Genomic DNA, 18,864 nt, shown 5'->3' on the forward strand with positions numbered 1-18,864 from the left:
CAAAGATCAAGCCCAAAAGCCCCTTTGAAGATCCGCTCAAATCCACCTTCAAGATCAAGTCCACGGCCCTTGAAGAACGTTCATCCTTAGATCAAGCCCAACGACCTTTTGGATCAATCGCACATCCACAAATCAACACCTTACGGAGATTGAATCAGAGGATCAAATTTAAGAGAGATTGTAACCCAAAATCATCAAATACAAATATTTGTTTGTGCACGTTGTTCTTGTCGCTTTCGTTTCAGGAAATTTTTGTGTTCATAAATTGGCACACCCAGTGGGACAATCTTTACCTCTCATCTCTTTCCCTGTTTAAAAAATTTAAGCACATTTCCAAAAGTAATGGCATCAAGGAAGGCTCAAACTGTTCCCGCAACCGGCGCAAAGAACAAGAGCGTCCTCATCACAAGTGGTGTCACTTTGGGCATCACGACTCGAAGCAAGACAAGAGCTACTTCTGCCGCCTCCTTCACCTCTGCATCTACTCTGCCAAGGGAACAAGAGCACTCAAGGTACGAGCCTGTAATCACCTTAGCCTCACTAAGGGCACCAGGGGAGGAGAGCCCAAGGAAGTACTCTAAATCCATGCTCTCTGATGCTGACTCAAGCGGTAGTTCAACCATGCAAGTTATGACCATTGGAGCAACTTCAATCGATGAGCAGCTGGCTCAGATGAATGAAGCAATCGCAAGGCTAACCCGAACTGTGGAAGAAAAAGACTTGCAAATTGCAGCACTTGTCAACCGACTAGAGGCGCAGGACGGCGAGAAACCCAACCCGAGGATTGATCCTCTAAAGAAGGAAGACGATGAAGAAGATGAGCCTATAGTGGAGAAAGCTGAAGAAAAGCTGAAACTCGACCCAACAACAACGCTCATGGGATTTCTCTCCATCAAGCAGTTGTAGGAGATGATCGCCACCACCGTCAAGGTGCAGTACGAAGGGAGCTCACATGCCTCCATGTTGTACTCGAAGCCTTACTCCAGGAAGATCGACGACTTAAGGATGCCGATGGGCTATCAACCGTCGAAGTTTATGCAATTTGACGGAAAGGGAAACCCGAAGCAACATGTCGCACATTTCATCGAAACCTGCAACAATGCAGGGATGAAGGGAGATTACCTCGCCAAGCAGTTTGTGCGCTCGTTAAAAGGAAACGCCTTTGAGTGGTACACGGACCTGGAGCCTGAGTCCATCAACAGTTGGGAACAGTTGGAAAGGGAATTCCTCAACCGCTTTTACAGTACCCGCCACACTGTGAGCATGCTAGAGCTGACGAGCACAAAGCAATGGAGGGAGGAACCAGTCATGGACTACATCAACCGATGGCGTAATCTAAGCCTCGATTGTAAGGACAGGCTCTCCGAGATTTCTTCAATTGTGATGTGCATCCAGGGCATGCAATGGGGTTTACAATACATCCTTCAAGGTATCAAACCACGAACTTTTGAAGAATTAGCCACCCGTGCCCACGACATGGAACTGAGCATCGCCCACCATGGAAAGAATGAGCCAATCACCGATTTCAAAAGGGATAAGGTGTTTACTTCAAGAGCAGACAATCATGGGAAAAAGCCCGCCAATGAAGCTTTTACCACCAATACCACCCCTATCAAGACCTCGTCCGCACCCGTCAAAATCTCCTTCAATAACAAAGCAAAGGAGATAAAAAGAAGTGAGCATTCCCACACCCAAGATAGGTACAAAAACACTTTAAGGGAACTGGAGCAGAAGGTATACCCTTTTCCGGACTCCGACATGGACGCAATGCTGGACGACTTGCTGGAGAAGAAGGTGATTGAGTTGCCTGAATGCAAACGCCCTGAAGAGATGAATCGTACCAACGATCCCAAGTACTGCAAGTACCATCGTATCGTGGGTCATCATGTGGGCAAATGTTTCATCCTAAAAGAACTCATCATGAAGTTGGCACAGCAAGGGCGGATTAAGCTCGACCTAGAAGACACAACCGCAACGCATACCACTATGATCGTGTTCGGATCCTTTGATCCCGTGCCTCTTCAAGAAATACCCGACCATTCCTATCAATGCACAAGCTACACGGAACTTTCTGCACAACCATCATTGGGGGCAAACGATCAGGATGCACCTATCGATGATGAAGAATGGTGGACATTGGTGACCTATAAGAAAACGAAGAAGCCAAGACCACAAGCTATAAAGCCAAAGGGGGAGCAAGCGAGAAAGCACCGCCGCCGCAACAATAGGAAGCCTAAAAAAAGCATAAGAGCTGCTAAGCCAACATATACTGGGGAACCTATGGAGCAAGAGCCACGTATTCCCGTCTCCTTGCACGAATACTTCCCGGAGGACTTCTTCCAACAGTGCACTATCACTGCATGTCACATGGTCGAAGTAGAAATGGAAGAACCCTTAAAAGGCAAAGTTGTCATCACTGAGGGGGAAAAGACTCTTACAACTGAAGAAGGTCTGCCAACACACTTTAGCATCGAGGAAGCGCTCCAGTTGCCAAAAAAGATGCGAAAAGCACTGGCAGCAGTCTTGGCAAGTTCCGACGACCATGAACTACAAGAAAGCAAGAACGAAAGCTTGAAGCTTCGACCACGTGAATGTGCCACATGATGTGATGCCGATGACGCAATCCACTTCACTGACGAAGACTTGCTGCTAGGATCCAAGCCTCACAACCGACCTCTCTTCATTTCTGGTTACGTAAGGGAGCATAAAGTTAGCCGCATGCTTATGGATGACGGATCAGCCATAAATATCATGCCAAAGTCAACAATGACCACAATCGGCATCAAGGTTGATGAACTATCCCTAAGCCGTCTACTAATCCAAGGTTTTAACCAAGGAGGACAAAGAGCGATGGGCATGATCCGAGTAGAGATGACCATTGGTGAACTCAAATCAAGCACAATATTCCACGTGATTGATGCAAGAAATTCCTACAGTTTGCTCTTAGGAAGGCATTGGAGCCGAATCATATTTCGCGGACGCCAAGTTCTACATGGATGAAGACATGGTGCCCGAAACTCTTCCAAAAGAGATCAAATTCATGGGCAAAGCAACACCTAAAAAATAGGAGTGGCAAGCCGTGCCCAAGAAGCAAGAAAAAGAAGCTATGCCATCTTCAAGCAAAAACGACGATGAGCTTGCTAAACCTGCAACAACCAGAGGGAATAGGACGCCCTCAAATGGACCAAACATACCCGTTTTCTGATACATCCCAACGTCGAGAAGAAAGAATGGTCAATCCCCGTTTGAAACTGCAGCAAGCAAAGCCGATGCACAGCGGCACATGGATAATGTAAAGTTGCTCAAAACAAATGCAGTTTTGCCTCTGACACAGCTAAGCGACATTAAGGTGGCAAAACCATCACAAGGCTTCATAAAAGGCCTGCCAAAGGGGGTAGAACCAAGCTTTCTCCCAACCAAGAGGACCGAAGAAGGTTTTGATCCAAACGCCTACAAACTCATGTCGAAAGCTGGGTACAACTTCACCTCCTCTGCAAATTTGGGAAAGAAGGATTTGAACACCATCAAAGACAACGAACGTGATCTTACTAAAACTCAGAAGAAGTTGGAGGAGCATGGTTACGGGGTCAACAATAACAAAGCTGGACTTGGCTTCACACCAAATGCACCGGTGAAGATCTTCAGCAAGGCAAAAAATGCTAGCGCTCAACACATCAGCGTGAGCATTATACAAGATAAAGAGGAGCCTCGACCTACCCCCTAGATGTCAGTATTCGATAGAATGAAATTTCAAGGACCAGAGTTTCGGCACCTAAACTCATTGGCGGTCAAAACAGAACTTCAATCTTCAAAAGGCTTAACACGTCAGTATCTCGAAGCTCTGTTTTCAAAAGGTTATCAAAACCTAATAAGCAAAGCAATACGACTAGCTTTCCTCCACGACAGTCAGTTATGGAAAGACTTGGAGAAGCCAAAGAGCCTTCCAAAAGGAGAAAGACGACACCAGAAGTAGAAAAGATCGATCGCCTGGCAAAAAAGGATGACGTTCGAAGTTCCATTCCTTCAAGAATGAAGCGCCAAGCAATTTTGGAGGTTAACACAGTTGGATCACTGAAAGTGAAAAGGTGCACCATCATCCACACTGGACAATCTTCATGCCAACAAGCTCGAAAGGTCAACACTGAAGAAGAGGCCCAAGACGTCTTCCACATCACAATCCAAGAAGGTGAAGAAGATGAAATCCTTGAGGAAGATGTCATTGCAGCACCGTCACAACTCGAAGATGGGGGGCAAGCCACAGTTGACGATCTCAAAGAACTCAACTTAGGCACAAGTGAGGAACCAAAGCCTATCTTCGTAAGTGCATTACTAAGTGCAGACGAGATAGAGAAGTATTACCAGCTGCTATTAAAATACAAGGACGTCTTTGCTTGGACCTACAAGGAAATGCCCGGCCTCGACCCTATCATCGTTGTGCATCATCTTGCAGTCAAACCTAGAACGCGACCAATAAAGCAAACTCAAAGATGCTATCGATCCGAGCTCATCCCACAAATCGAGGCTGAGATTGACAAGTTGATCGAAGCAGGCTTCATTCGAGAGGTGCAATACCCTAAGTGGATCTCCAACATCGTCATAGTTCTTAAGAAATCTGGACAAATACGTGTTTGCGTAGACTTCCGAGACCTCAATGATGCTTGCCCAAAGGATGACTTCCCATTGCCAATCATTGAAATCATGGTGGACGCGACCACTGGCCATGAGGCACTATCATTCATGGACGGCTCTTCTGGATACAATCAAATTCGTATGGCTCTTGAAGATGAGGAACTAACAACCTTTCGCACTTCAAAAGGTATCTACTGCTACAAGGTGATGCCCTTTGGCCTGAAGAATGCTGGAGCTACATATCAACGCGTAATGCAGAAGATCTTCAATGACATGCTACACAAGAATGTAGAATGTTATGTAAACGATGTGGTGGTCAAGACAAAGAAAAGACCAGATCACTTGAAGGATTTGAGAGTAGTGTTCGAAAGGTTACGAAAATACAACCTCAAGATGAACCCGTTAAAATGTGCATTTGGCGTCACATCTGGAAAGTTCCTCGGCTTCATTGTCAAGCTTCGTGGCATTGAAGTGGATCAATCAAAGATCAAGGCCATTCAAAGCATGCCCGAGCCAAGAAACCTGCATGAGTTGAAAAGTCTACAAGGACGACTAGCCTTCATCAGACGCTTCATCTCCAACCTTGCAGGGCGTTGTTAACCGTTCAGTCGACTCATGAAGAAAGATGTTCCATTCGTATGGGACAAAGCATGCAACAATGCTTTAGAAAGCATAAAGAAGTATTTATCAAGTCCACCTGTCCTGAGGGCACCTGTACCAGGGAAACCGCTCATATTGTACATTGCTGCTCAGGAAAGTTCAGTTGGAGCACTCTTGGCACAGGAAAACGAATCCCAGAAAGAATGAGCGCTCTACTACCTTAGTCGAACGCTCACCGGCGCTGAGTTGAACTACTCCCCAATAGAAAAAATGTGCCTTGCCTTGATGTTTGCCATCCAGAAACTCAGACATTACATGCATGCTTACACCATCCACTTGGTTGCTAAAGCTGACCCGGTCAAATATGTCATGTCTAAGCCAGTTTTGACAGGACGACTAGCTAAATGGGCATTGCTTCTCAATCAATACGAGATCATCTACGTCCCAGTTAAAGCCGTCAAGGGACAAGCACTAGCAGACTTCCTTGCCGACCATCCAATCCCAGCCGATTGGAAAATCTCAAACGACTTGCCTGACGAAGAGGTGTTCTACATCGACATATTCCCGACATGGACGATGTTCTTCGACGGATCTGCACGAGCAGACGGAGCGGGGGCAGGAGTAGTATTCATGTCGCCACAAAGGCAAATACTACCTTATTCATTCCAACTAAGCGAATTATGCTCCAACAACGTCGCTGAGTACCAAGCACTGATCATCGGGCTCCAAATGGCAATCAACATGGAAATCACAGCCCTTGAGATATATGGCGACTCCAAGCTCAAAATCAATCAACTCTTGACTAAATATGAGGTTAGGAAAGATGATCTCGTCCCATACTTCCAGCTGGCAACACAATTACTACAAAGATTTGAGGCCGTAACACTAGAACACGTGCCAAGAAAAGAGAATAAAATGGCAGACGCTTTCGCCAACCTAGCCTCGAGCATAACGTTAGGAGAAGACGAAGCTACAAACGTGCCAGTCTGCCAAAGATGGGTAATCCCGCCAGTCACTGAAATGGTACTAAGTGATACAAACATTATTTCCATACTTCCGGTCAACGTTGAAGAATGGAGACAGCCGCTGATCAACTTCTTGGAGCATGGAATACTTCCAGATGATCCAAAACACCGCTCTGAAGTACGTCGACGAGCGCTTCGCTTCCTCTATTACAAAGGGACACTCTACCAGCGATCTTTTGAAGGAGTACTTCTGAGATGCTTAGGCGAGGAAGAAGCCAATCAAGCCATGGAAGAAGCACACTCAGGAATATGTGGAGCTCATCAGTCTGGACCGAAGCTTCATTTCCAGCTCAAAAGAATGGGTTACTACTGGCCAAGCATGGTAAAGGACTGCCTAGAACACGCCAAAAGGTGCCAAGCCTGCCAATTTCATGCCAACTTCATACATCAACCGCCTGAACCATTACACCCTACAGCTACTTCATGGCCATTCGATGCATGGGGATTAGACGTACTAGGACCAATTGCGCCAATGTCATCTGCAGGAAAAGATTACATCCTGGCTGCAACAGATTACTTCTCCAAGTGGGCTGAAGCCATACCCCTGAAGGAAGTCAAGAAGGAAACTGTCGTCCGTTTCATGAAGGAACATATCATCCACCGATATGGTGTGCCTCGCTACATTGTCACTAACAACGGAAAACAGTTCTCCAACCGACTCGTGGACGAGCTCTGCGAGAAATACAAGTTCAAGCAGCACAAATCCTCCATGTATCATGCTCCGGCCAACGGTCTTGCAGAAGCATTTAACAAGACATTGTGCAACCTCCTGAAGAGGGTAATCGGCAGAACAAAGAAAGACTGGCATGAAAGAATAGGCGAAGCACTTTGGGCATATAGGACGACATATAGAACGCCTACCCAAGCTACACCTTATTCTCTCATATATGGCGTGGAAGCTGTTCTACCGCTCGAAAATCAAATCCCCTCGCTAAGGATGGCTATACAAGAAGGCTTGACTGACGAAGAGAATGCAAAGTTGCGCCTTCAAGAGCTGGAAGCACTGGATGAGAAAAGACTCGAAGCCCAGCAACACTTGGAATGTTATCAAGCACGACTCTCCAAAGCCTTCAACAAGAAAGTTTTCCCTCGTTCTTTTCAAATGGGAGATCTCGCCCTTTCATTGCGTAGACCTATCATCACAACTCACAAGACAAAGAGCAAGTTCACGTCAAAATGGGATGGACCATACGTAATACAAGAAGTCTACACCAATGGCGCCTACTTAATCATGGCGGAAGGCGGCTTGAAGATTGGCCTTATCAATGGCAGATTCTTGAAACGCTACTACCCCTGAAAGGCGACAACTCATGCTCTTTGTTCGCACGAGCCTAAACTGCATGAACCAAAGCTCCTGGCCTGCAAGAGCATAAACTTTGTACGGTAAAATCATCATCGAAATCATCATCAAAATCATCATCAAAATCATCATTAAAATCATCATCAAAATCACTGTTAAATTCATCACTCATTTGAACTACGTTATGACTTGATCCCTCCTCAACAGAGGGTACATAGGCAACTTGAAGCATCAAAACTTCAAGTACAGTCACACCATTTAAAAAATATATATATATAACACTTTGAAGATTGAAGAGCAAATTCAAGAACATAAGTGCTTTATTTCTTTAGAAGAAGGAGTCGGCTCCAAAGCCTTATTAAAAAAAAAAAAACATAAGGCACTACTTGAAAACTATGTCCTTAAAACTACGAAGGCGCTCTTCAAGCGAGCCTTCCAAAGTCTTCAAAGTCTTCAAAGTCTCTACCTCGGTGGGAGACAAGATGGGCAACTCCATAGCCATGCCTTTCTCTCGTTCTAGGCACGAAATCTCCTATTGGTACTGAGAAAGTGCAGTTCCCTGCTCCGCAAGAACACTTTCAAGTTGTGATGCTTCGATTACCAACTGCTCCCGCTGTCGCACCAATGCATCTAGACGCCCCTGGATAGAAGTTAAAGAAGCCTCCGTGACTTGATAATTTCCTGAAACAGCTTGCTGAAAAGACCGGACTTGAGCCAGTGACGAGTTTATCGTTGCTAGCTAATGAGCTCTAACATCTGGACTAAACTTCTCCAAGAAAATAGCACGCAAGGAAGAATACTCAGTCGAGGCAGCCATAAGTTCGGCAATCTTGATCTTCAAGGATGAGGAATCAACGTTAAGGTTGTCAATCACAGAAACAAACTTCAACAAATCCTCATTGAGCAACGTAAGGTCTTCCAGTGGACACTTAGAAATCCTCGCTTCAATATGGCCATTGATCTCCATTGCCGCACCAAGACTGATGCGATGGATGAGTCGCTCAGTACCGCTAAGGTTCGGCCCTCTTAAAGAGATCTCAGAGCTAGCTGGCAAAGATGTTGGATGCATGATAGGTTCTTGCATACCTCCACCTACACATGGCAAACTCGAGAAGTTCGGCGGATTTGGAACAAGCTCTGCACCAGGCGGATCCCCGATCTCCCTGTCTGTAGGTAGGTCGCCTACAAATAGCATCTCCGTATAGGAATAAACATCTGCAGTTGCCAAATCAAAATGACGGGAAGGCCCAACCTAAAGACAACAAAGAAAGATGTTAGAAACAAAAGCCAAAATCATAAAAGCAGAAGAAATCATGAGAGAAAATAAAGTACATACATCTCTCTCAAATGGCGTACGGTCATCGAATTAATGAGGTCTAAACACTTCTTTCTTCTTATGACGAAAATTGACATCACTGTCAGCCTGAGCATCCTCAAGTGGTCGCTTGTTTGAAACTTGTTGATGCTGCTGCAAAATAAATCCATCTTCGTGCGAGTCACCTTCATCTCCTGCCTCTTCAGAAGCATCCGAATGTCGAGAAGACAAGCATGGGCGTTGAGGAGCTAAAGCTACAGGTCTATCTCGCAAATGAGTGACATTCGCACAATCAAAAGGTACCAACTGCGTAGGAACCACAGAATAACCCTCTTTTAACGCATCATGATGTGAATGGGAAGAATTGGTACCACTTGTCGTCCCTAAATTCTCATAATATACCTTTGACCACCAACGTACGTAAACACGGGTTACTGGATTACTCTTGAACTCGTCCTTAGTCGGCAGAGTGATAGAAGCATTTGTACATGCACGGGTACACGACTCCCAATGCATATACACGACTTGCAAGGATTCTGATCGAGCTTTCTCCCTCAACGTGCCTGGCACATTTTGGACAAAACCAAATTGCCTACTAAAGCGGTGAGGACTGTACGGCTGAATAATACATCGGTCTTCTTGCCGCAAAGAAACATACCCTGAGCGGAGACTTATAAGGTAAGACAAGTCTGAAAAGTGGATATGTGAATCATCTATGATGTCTCGCCGCACCGTGCCAAACCTCGCCAGGCGATCCATCTTCAATCCTTCACAACTTCTAAATAATGTTTGCGCCTGCTGATCGTCGAGACTCTTCGCAGAAAACACGCCAGAATACTTCGTCATCAAAGGTCCCAGCTTGACTACGGAAGGCCCAGACTTGTCTAAAGTTGACGAAAAAAATGAGTACCAAAGTACTCACCCAACCAACCGTACACATAATGGTAAGGAAGTACCGCATCACGATCTTCAGTGCTTGCCAAGTCCGAAACAACTCTTAAGCCGTCATAAATATTGGCTAAGACCGGTATAGCAAGGCTAAAAGATTCGCCTGCAGCCATCTTGCTAGCAACTTTGAAGACTCCGGGACGAATCAAGTTGACATCGTCTTTAGGGAAGACAAACTTACAAAGCCAACAAGCTAAGAATGCAGCTAAGTAAGATTCTTCCAAGTGCTCTAACGCCACGTCGAGATCCTCAAATGTCCTTAACTCGTTAGGGGTACGGCGCCCAGCTAGACTAATGATGCTTGACAGATCAGAATCTCCCTTAGGCCTGGTTGTTTTGTTACGACCATTTTTTTTCGAAGGCCTCTTGTACTTCACAGCAACCCAATACCAAAACCGGATCCACGAAGAAATCTTCACGCCTGACTTACCGGGGGCCTCTTGGAAAAGCTTATGGTACGCCCAGAACAAATAACGGCAGCTCGCAGGCAATCCTCGACTGTTGCGACAAGAAAACTCCTCCACACTAGGAACAACCTCGTCATAAAATTTTCCCTGGATGGGCAGACCCCCTAGCTTGTGGAGATCCCTAAGTGAAATCGACATCTCCCCTCGAGCCGTGTGAAGCGTGTTGGTCGCTGAACACCAATGCTCAAAGAATGCACGAATGACGGAAGGATTGCGATCATAACTAAACAAAGATGCGTATACAGCATGATAAAGGCCTGTGTTGGTAAGTACATCTTTGGAGCGGCTCAAGACATCTTCAAGCCATTCCCAATAAAACTCAACGAAGGCGGCTCCTCCAGTAGTCGACAGAGTGCTATTCCAAGCTATAGCTCCGCTACGAATACGATCACCAAGAAGCTTAGACTTAACCAAAGGGTTGGCACGATCATGGTGCGAAGAGTTCAAGATAAGAACCCTTGATCTGCACACCTTCCTCTTTGTAGTTGGTCGAACGGAGTCTACCAGCTCCCAAGATACCTCAGAAGACCACGACTTAATATGCATGAAGTTGTCTTTTATGGGGAAAACAAGTGCCTTAGGGCCAGTCAGTGGCGCATAAAGCTTCAATGTCGTTCCACTATCTTGTGGATCGCCTTCCTTCGCAAGAATGGTGATGGTGTTGTTTTTAAAGCACTTAAGAAACACCATGACTGCAACGGAAAAGTCAGCCACAAAGCTTGAATAGGCACGGCAAAGTGGGCAGTTACAAGACGATCATTCAAAGCACGTTACAGTAGCAAAGAAACCAAAATGCCACACAATCGCACTACGCAACCGCGCAGTGACTACGCAAACAATTTCCTACACCGCACGGCGACGTCATCGCCAAAAGAAAACTGTGACCAAAAGGAATTACACAGCGAAGCCCCGCTGCAGTCTCTTGCACAGCACCACACGGCAGCGCACCACCGAGGGAAAACTGTAATCAAAAGGCACTACACAGCGAAACTCCATTGCAGTCTCTGGCACAAGCACTAGGCAACCTACTCACTCCGCCACCAACAATCACACCTCTGAAAGCTTCATGAGGGTCCCAGCATAATGCTCTGCCTTTTTTAAAAAAACTTAAGGATTCCCGGCATCCCAGCAAAGAAATCCATCAGTGAGGGCACAAACACACTGTGCATAAAAATAGACACATGATATGGTATTATATGTGTGTGCGTATATGGGTGTGTGTGCATATATATATATATATATATATATATATATATATAAGACATGGCAACCAAGTTCCATATACAAATATATATAATGTGTACACAATAATGGTGACGGGACGTTCAAAACTTCCACATACATACATATATATATATATATGGCTTGAAAAGACGCAAATAGTGATGGTGATGGGACGATTGAAGGAATATATATATATATTCTGGCATCATAAACAGATTATATATATATATATGAGGTCCAAAAAAAAAAAAAAAAAAAAACATACCTAAAAGCTTGTTGTTGCTGCACCACGATGTCAACCATCTGCATCCTCCCTCTGCTTCCGCTCATTGCCAAAGCACCATATAGGGGTATATATAGAAAAAAAAAAGAGAAGGTGTTGGCCAAAAAAAAAGGGGGGGGGGGGGGTTTCAGGAATGGTGCGGATTGCACCATATGAAAAAATAATATAAGAAATAATGGGTGGGATGGTGCGGATTGCACCATATGAAAAAGAATAAAAAATAATATATAAATAATAGGTGGGATGGTGCGGATTGCACCAAATGAAAAAGAATAAAAAAAGAATATATAAATAATAGGTGGGATGGTGCGGATTGCACCATCTGAAAAGAAAAAAAAAATATATATATATATATATAAAATAGTGGGTGGTGCATGATTTAATAAAAAATAATAATAAATATAAAAAAAGGGGGATGGTGCGGATTGCACCATCTGAAAAGAAAAAATATAACAAAAAATAATATAGTAGGTGGTGCATAAAAAAAAATAAATAAAATAAAATGCATTGAGAGAAGTAAAATCCATTTTATTTATTTCTCTGGAAAGATTACATAAAATTGCATTCTACATGTAAACAAAAAAAAAATTTACAAATGTGCAAGCAGCAAATATGAGGGGGCCTTCATTGATCAGATGGCGCCTTATCACTCGGCGGAACTCCGGGAAGAAGAGGAGTCGGAGGTTGATCATTGGGAGCTTCATTACGCGGTACAGCCCTAGAAGATGAAGGCAAATGCTGTTGGAACAAACCCACAAACCTCTGATGATCAAGTAAAATCTGACCATCGAATTTTTGCATCTGGTCAATCTTCCTCTTCATGTTTGTAGCATAGTTATGTGCAAGCCTGTGTAATTGTTTATTCTCATGCTTGAGCCCTCTAATCTCCTGTTTGAGACTCATCACTTCAGCCGCCAATGATTCAACTTGACGAGTTCGAGCAAATAGGCGTTGGGCCATATTAGACACAGAACCTGCACACTGCACACTGAGAGCCAGAGAATCCTTAACAGCCAACTCATCAGACCGTTTGGAAAGCAGTTTGTTAACTTTGGGAGTGACAAGGTTCTGGGCCACCACCGCAGCGGTCATATCATTCTTCATCACCGAGTCCCCGACGATAAGAGGACCAGTAGGGGATATGAAGGATGGGCGCCATATGTTGTCTGGAGAAGGCGGGACTGCCTCTTCACCAAGATTCAAGTAAAAACGACGGTCGGAGGGTCCATACATTTTCAAAGTGTTGAAGAAGTACAAGAAGGGAGTCTCTACAAGCAAAAAAAAATTCAAATGTGCTTTGAAACGAACTACATGCCTCTATAAAAAATCAGCACTCGACGGGATTTCAGAGATCGAAGAGGCGAGCTCAGAATTCGAAGAGGCCAATTCAAAAATCGAAGAGGCAAGCTCAGAAATCGGAGAGGCATCTTGCTTTTCCAGACGCATGCACCCGTCACACGCAAACTCAGCTTTGCAAAAATCACGGGCAATTTTTCGAAGCGCCGATCCCAGATATCGAAATGGCGCCAGTCTTTTTCAGCCTCGTGAACACATGTCACATGCACACTCAGCTTGGCGAAAATTATGGACAATTTGTCGAAGATTTCTGATAAAGAAGAAAGCACGTGAAGCCATACTGATCAATCACTCAATGGTTGCCGACACGAGTGAAAGAATAGTACCTCTATAGGGATTAAAGAACTTCTTATAACTGTCCACCTTCACCCTTCATAGCAAGGCAGACATACAGAACCTTTCTTCATCTAAAAAAAAATGCTTTCCCAACGAAGCCTCTCGAGTCACTCAGTGTTCCTTATTCCTTGGGGTACCTCTGCAAGCAAATGACTCCAAAGCAAAAGTATCTCATATCACTAGGGTAGAAAGTAAGAGTATCTCATATCATACTTTTTCCCTGTCCTTTCCTTTGTCCTTGTTCTTACCTACAAAGATAAGGATAAAGAAAACAATATGCCGGAACCTCCACTCAAACTCGGGTAAGGAACCGACTGCTTGGAACCCTTCCCTGATTGCCTACCTAGCACTGCTCTCGAGTACTCATCTCCCACTGCTGCTGTACTTCCAAAGAAGCTGCCACATCTGCCTGAAGAACAGATAAGGCAAGTGAAAATGATACCTTGCAGCACGTGGAGACAACGTGCAGAAGAAACAAGCAGAGAAGAATGCAGCCTGCACAGTCAACTCAGCAGAAGGAGTCTGAGATGAGGAACTTGAGAAGATGCCACATATTCCTGAGGAACAGATAAAGGAAATGAAAATGATACCTTGAAGCATGTGGAGACAAGTGCAACAAAACACATGCTGATTCATCCGCTCCTTCTTCAAAATCAAAAGTATCTCATATCATCAGGGTTGCAATCACTCTGGGTAGTGGACTCGTTTTGACCCTCAAATTCTTGGGTCGACTCGCTAGGCGTTATGGGCTGCACGTGCCGATTCACCACCCTTGAATCAAATCCTTAAAGATCAAGTCACCAACTGGAAGAAGAGCCCATCAATCTTGAAGATCATACCGTTGATCAAACTGCTCAGGTGTGAATTAGAAAGATTGAACGAGGCAACATGTCGTCACCTTCACCTCGTGCCTGCTTGCCATGTGTTCGAGTCAACCTTCAAGAATCAAGCCTCGACGGCCCTTGAAGAAGCTTCCAGCCAAATTCAAGATCAAGCCTCGACGGCCCTTGAGAAAATCACAAGTCCGATTCAAGATCAAGCGTCCACCATATTTGAATCAAATCCAGTTCAAGAATAAGCTGTGGAAAACCAACAATTGGAGGAATCCAGAAAATCCTCCAACCCAGTTCAAGATCAAAGCTGTGGAAAGTCAACAAGCGCAACAAAATACGTGCCGATTCATCCACTACCAAAGCCAAAGATCATCTACCACATGAAGCTCCTTGTGGTCCAAATTTCAACCTTCAAGATCAAGTCTCGACGGCCCTTGAAGAAATCTCCAACCCAATTCAAGATCAAGCATCAACAGCCATTGAAGAAATTTCCACCCCAATTCAAGATCAAGCCCCAACGGCCCTTGGATCGACATCTACAATAAGGGACTTCAAAACACATCTCCTACACATGACAAGCACATGTATACGACGCGCCTTGAAGTGGGGGCATTTGTAGACATCGAAATTTCGGTAAATAAATGTTGACCGATAAATCAAAGTTTCAGCGCTCATGTATTACATAAATTTTACACGTAGCGTGTGTCTAAACAAAAAATCGAGAATCATCAGAAAAGTCATCAAACAGGACACGTGTCAACACCTGGCAGAAACGACTTATTTCATCTGGAATATTATATTCAAAATTAGGCCTTGGAAAATTCTATAAATAGAAGCCAATTTCATTCATTTGGGGGAGGAATTCATATTACACCTTGAAGCTCTGAAGCTCTGAAACTCCGAAGCTCTCAAGCAAATCCCGAAGGATCAAGAAAGCCATTTTCGTTCTTCATCAAATCTTCCTTCAAGATCAAGCCCCGACGGCCCCTTGGATCAACAATCATCCACCTTCAAGATCAAGCCCCGACGGCCCCTTGAAGAACTTCCACCAAATTCAAGATCAAGCCCCGACGGCCCTTGAAGAAAGTGTTCTTCGTTCTTCGTTCATCGTTCTTCTAAGATCAAGCCCCGACGGCCCCTTGGATCAACAACATCAACAAATCCACACGTCCAACCGTTCTTCAAGATCAAGCCCAAAAGCCCTTAGAGATCCGTTCATCACTGTTCTTCAAAGATCAAGCCCAAAAACCCCTTTGAAGATCCGCTCAAATCCACCTTCAAGATCAAGTCCACGACCCTTGAAGAACGTTCATCCTTAGATCAAGCCCAACGGCCCTTTGGATCAATCGCACATCCACAAATCAACACCTTACGGAGATTGAATCAGAGGATCAAATTTAAGAAAGATTGTAACCCAAAATCATCAAATACAAATATTTGTTTGTGCACGTTGTTCTTGTCGCTTTCGTTTCAGGAAATTTTCGTGTTCACAGTCTCGCTCTTCAACCTTGCCGTCTCTCTCATAAATTATCAACAACGGTGTTCTCTTGCCGGAAAAAGCACTCTGCAGCTAGAACTTTTTTTCGATTTTTCATTCGAATCGATTCAATTTTTTACCCAGAAAAGTTAGCGTTTACTGGTCAGTTTTTTCCGCCTTTCTCAGTATGGGTGTTTTGAATTTTTTTTTTTTTTTTTTTGGTGGTTTAGGATTTGCAGTTGGGTTTTGTGTTTAAGTTTGCTTTTTGTGATTTTGTTTGTAGGCTCGGATCCTCATCTTCTTCTTCTTCATCCAAACCAGTAGCTCCACCTTCGATTATTAACGACGGAAACACGACGGATTAAGGTGCAGCACCAATATGTAACACGTGTAAGAAAAGAGCTCCATACTCGCAAAGGTATTCTTTTTTTCTTTTTCTTTTTTTTTTTTGTTCTGGGCTTTGAGCTGTTTAGATGTTGAGAATAAGTTTTTCATTTTTTTTTTCGTTACTTTGTTACTGGGTTCGCTCCAATTAAGACAATTAGGAAATGGTTTTAGTGTGAATTTAAATTATGGGATATCCCTTCAGGAAAATCTTAGAATTTTTTTATTTTTGTGAATATATTTGTATTGAATCACTGACCTCTTTTTTATTTAGTAGGGAAAAGGGGAGTGATGCGATTGAATAAGCCAATATGGATGAATTTCTTTAGTTCTTGCCATGATAATCTATTATTTTACTCTTTCACTTTATTCTACAGATTCGTTCGAACACTTGCAGTTGCATGAAGAAATAATGAGGCGGTTGAAGTGTAGAACGAAGGTTTACTTTGATGTCAAGGTTATGAAAAAAGAGTTTGTACAGTAGCTAAGTACATATACGTATATATCTCTGCGTATGTGTTTGTATCATTTGTTTTGATTGCGATTCTTGGTTTTGCGATTAGGATTTTTGGAAGGAGGCTTCGATTCAATTGTTGGAACAGATAATATTTATCGAAACTTCAATGCGTCAGTAGAAGCTGGCTGCTTGCAAAGACAAGAACATCAATATATATGCATTGGAATTTGTTGCGCTGTAAGTAGCTTTATAGGCATTCTATGCCATTGTCAATACATCAGTTTATATAGCAGCAAAATTGTTTCTTATTAACTACTTTTTTGTCCCTTTTTTTGCTGAGGCTTTGTATCATGTGGACTTCAATTGGTGAGTATCACTTCGATGTTGATATAGTTTATTTTGTTGCAGAGGATATGAAGAAGTGGAAAGGTCCCTGATAGAATGGGAGTTTTGCTGCTTAAGACAAAGAATGGTAACTTAGTTATTTCGTTTGCTTTTTAGCTGTTTCATTTGCTTCGTACAATGCATTTCAGTTTTTTCAACTCCTTGCAAAAGGTGAAACTGAATATATACAACAATTTTCTATTTGTGCATCAATAGATTATTGTGACTAATTTAAAGAAATTGTTGCAATTTGGTATCAATTGTGTTCAGTTGTTTGGAAGCATGACTATGTCTGCAAGAGATTTACTGAGGATCCAGATTGCATCATGTTCTTAATGAGCTTGAAAGAGGAGTTGCTCTTCACCTGACAATTGCATCGCATGTGAGTAATGTCTTCTGTTACATTTTTTAAATTGTGTTTTCATGTCTAAATTATTGAGAATTAAGTTATACAGAAGGGGATTAAGTGATTTAAAGACGTTGCATTTTAGAATAGGTTTTCTTAATCGACCCGTGGTGGAACCTAGCTGTTGAGAGGCAACCATAAGATAGAATCCACCGGATAGGGCAGTACAAACAGATCAAGTACACATTTTTCTTCAGTTATACAAAGTTTTCTCAACTATACATTCCAAAAAATCTATGTTAATATCTCTAATATTTTCTTCTCCATTGCAGATTTATGAGATTGGTTTGGAATTTGATTATTTCAATTCTTTTTTTTCTAGATTATATTTCAAGGTTAGTCGCTAAACTCTCTCCTTTTTTATTGGTTTTTGTTATTAGATTATTCTTTGTTGCTTTGGATTTAAGCTATTGTTCAATGTCTTTTCGTATGAGTTCTGCTTTTTGCATCGTTCTTTTTTGTTATTAATGTTGGATTGTTGGCTTATAAATTTAGAGTGGGTTGCTTTAGATTTTACTTTAAGTGGCTTTCGAATTGATTGCTGGGTTTTAATTTAGAGCACTATCTAATCAAATGAAAGGCCAAGAGTTTCTATTTGAATGATGGTCCTAGATCATTTCATTCGTTCCAGAAATGTTAATGAATTTGAAGACTTAAAATCCAAACTAAAGAGTAGCATTATCTTGGATTGCCTATCTTAGCATGATGATTTTAAATTACAACTTTGAAATTTACATTTGGAGTGTATTTTCATGTACAGGACAAGGTGTGGATTAGATAGCAGTATCTGGTTGGAAGACAAGATTTTGTAAAAGAAAGGGTAAGAAAATGCTGATGAATTGTCTTTGTTGATCTGTGCATGTAAGAGCTCTTACTGATTATTTTGTTTTCTTTTGGCCATGTAAAAGCTCTGTACATAGAGTTCACAATACGTGCATAGTTTTTCATTGTTCTAAAATTTTTAAGTTCCTATAAATCTTTTCCTGCATTTATGAATTCTAAATAAATGCAAATCATACAAATAATCAGAGTGGATAAAATTATTGGCTTATATGCATTTTTGCAGCTGGAAATTTTTGGTAAATACTTAACCTCTTAATCAAAGCCTATATATGCCAATTGGTTTTGTAAGTAGCATCAAATAATTAATTGTTTTTTTCTTGGTAAGTGCCTAAATGTTTACACTTTTAGTTTAACAGAAAATGATAAATTGAGACAAAGTTGGAACCTAATAAATCAATATTAGCAAACCCATGAACTTATTTCGTGATTATCACGATATTGTTTCAATATTCTACTTTTGCTTGCAATTCTGTTCTCTCTAGGACATTAAGGTGCATTTTTGGTTTTTAAGTTTCTCCGCCACATAACAGCTGTTTGATTGTGATTTCTTTGTGAGATTGGATATATGATTTAAAAATTTGTTAACAAATTTTAATT

At 42.6% G+C, this 18,864-nt stretch overlaps 1 long non-coding RNA gene across 1 annotated transcript; it reads left to right on the top strand.

Moving 5' to 3' along the window:
- The first annotated feature begins 16,599 nt into the window (after window positions 1–16,599).
- Window positions 16,600–17,595, top strand: LOC139195940 (uncharacterized). Its single transcript, XR_011581023.1, has 4 exons — window positions 16,600–16,871; window positions 17,043–17,106; window positions 17,289–17,400; window positions 17,510–17,595. It is a non-coding gene; the product is annotated as an uncharacterized lncRNA (long non-coding RNA).
- Window positions 17,596–18,864: the final 1,269 nt, after the last annotated feature.

Source organism: Malus domestica, chromosome 05, assembly GCF_042453785.1.
Source record: "Malus domestica chromosome 05, GDT2T_hap1".
In the NCBI taxonomy this organism is placed as follows: Eukaryota; Viridiplantae; Streptophyta; class Magnoliopsida; order Rosales; family Rosaceae; genus Malus; species Malus domestica.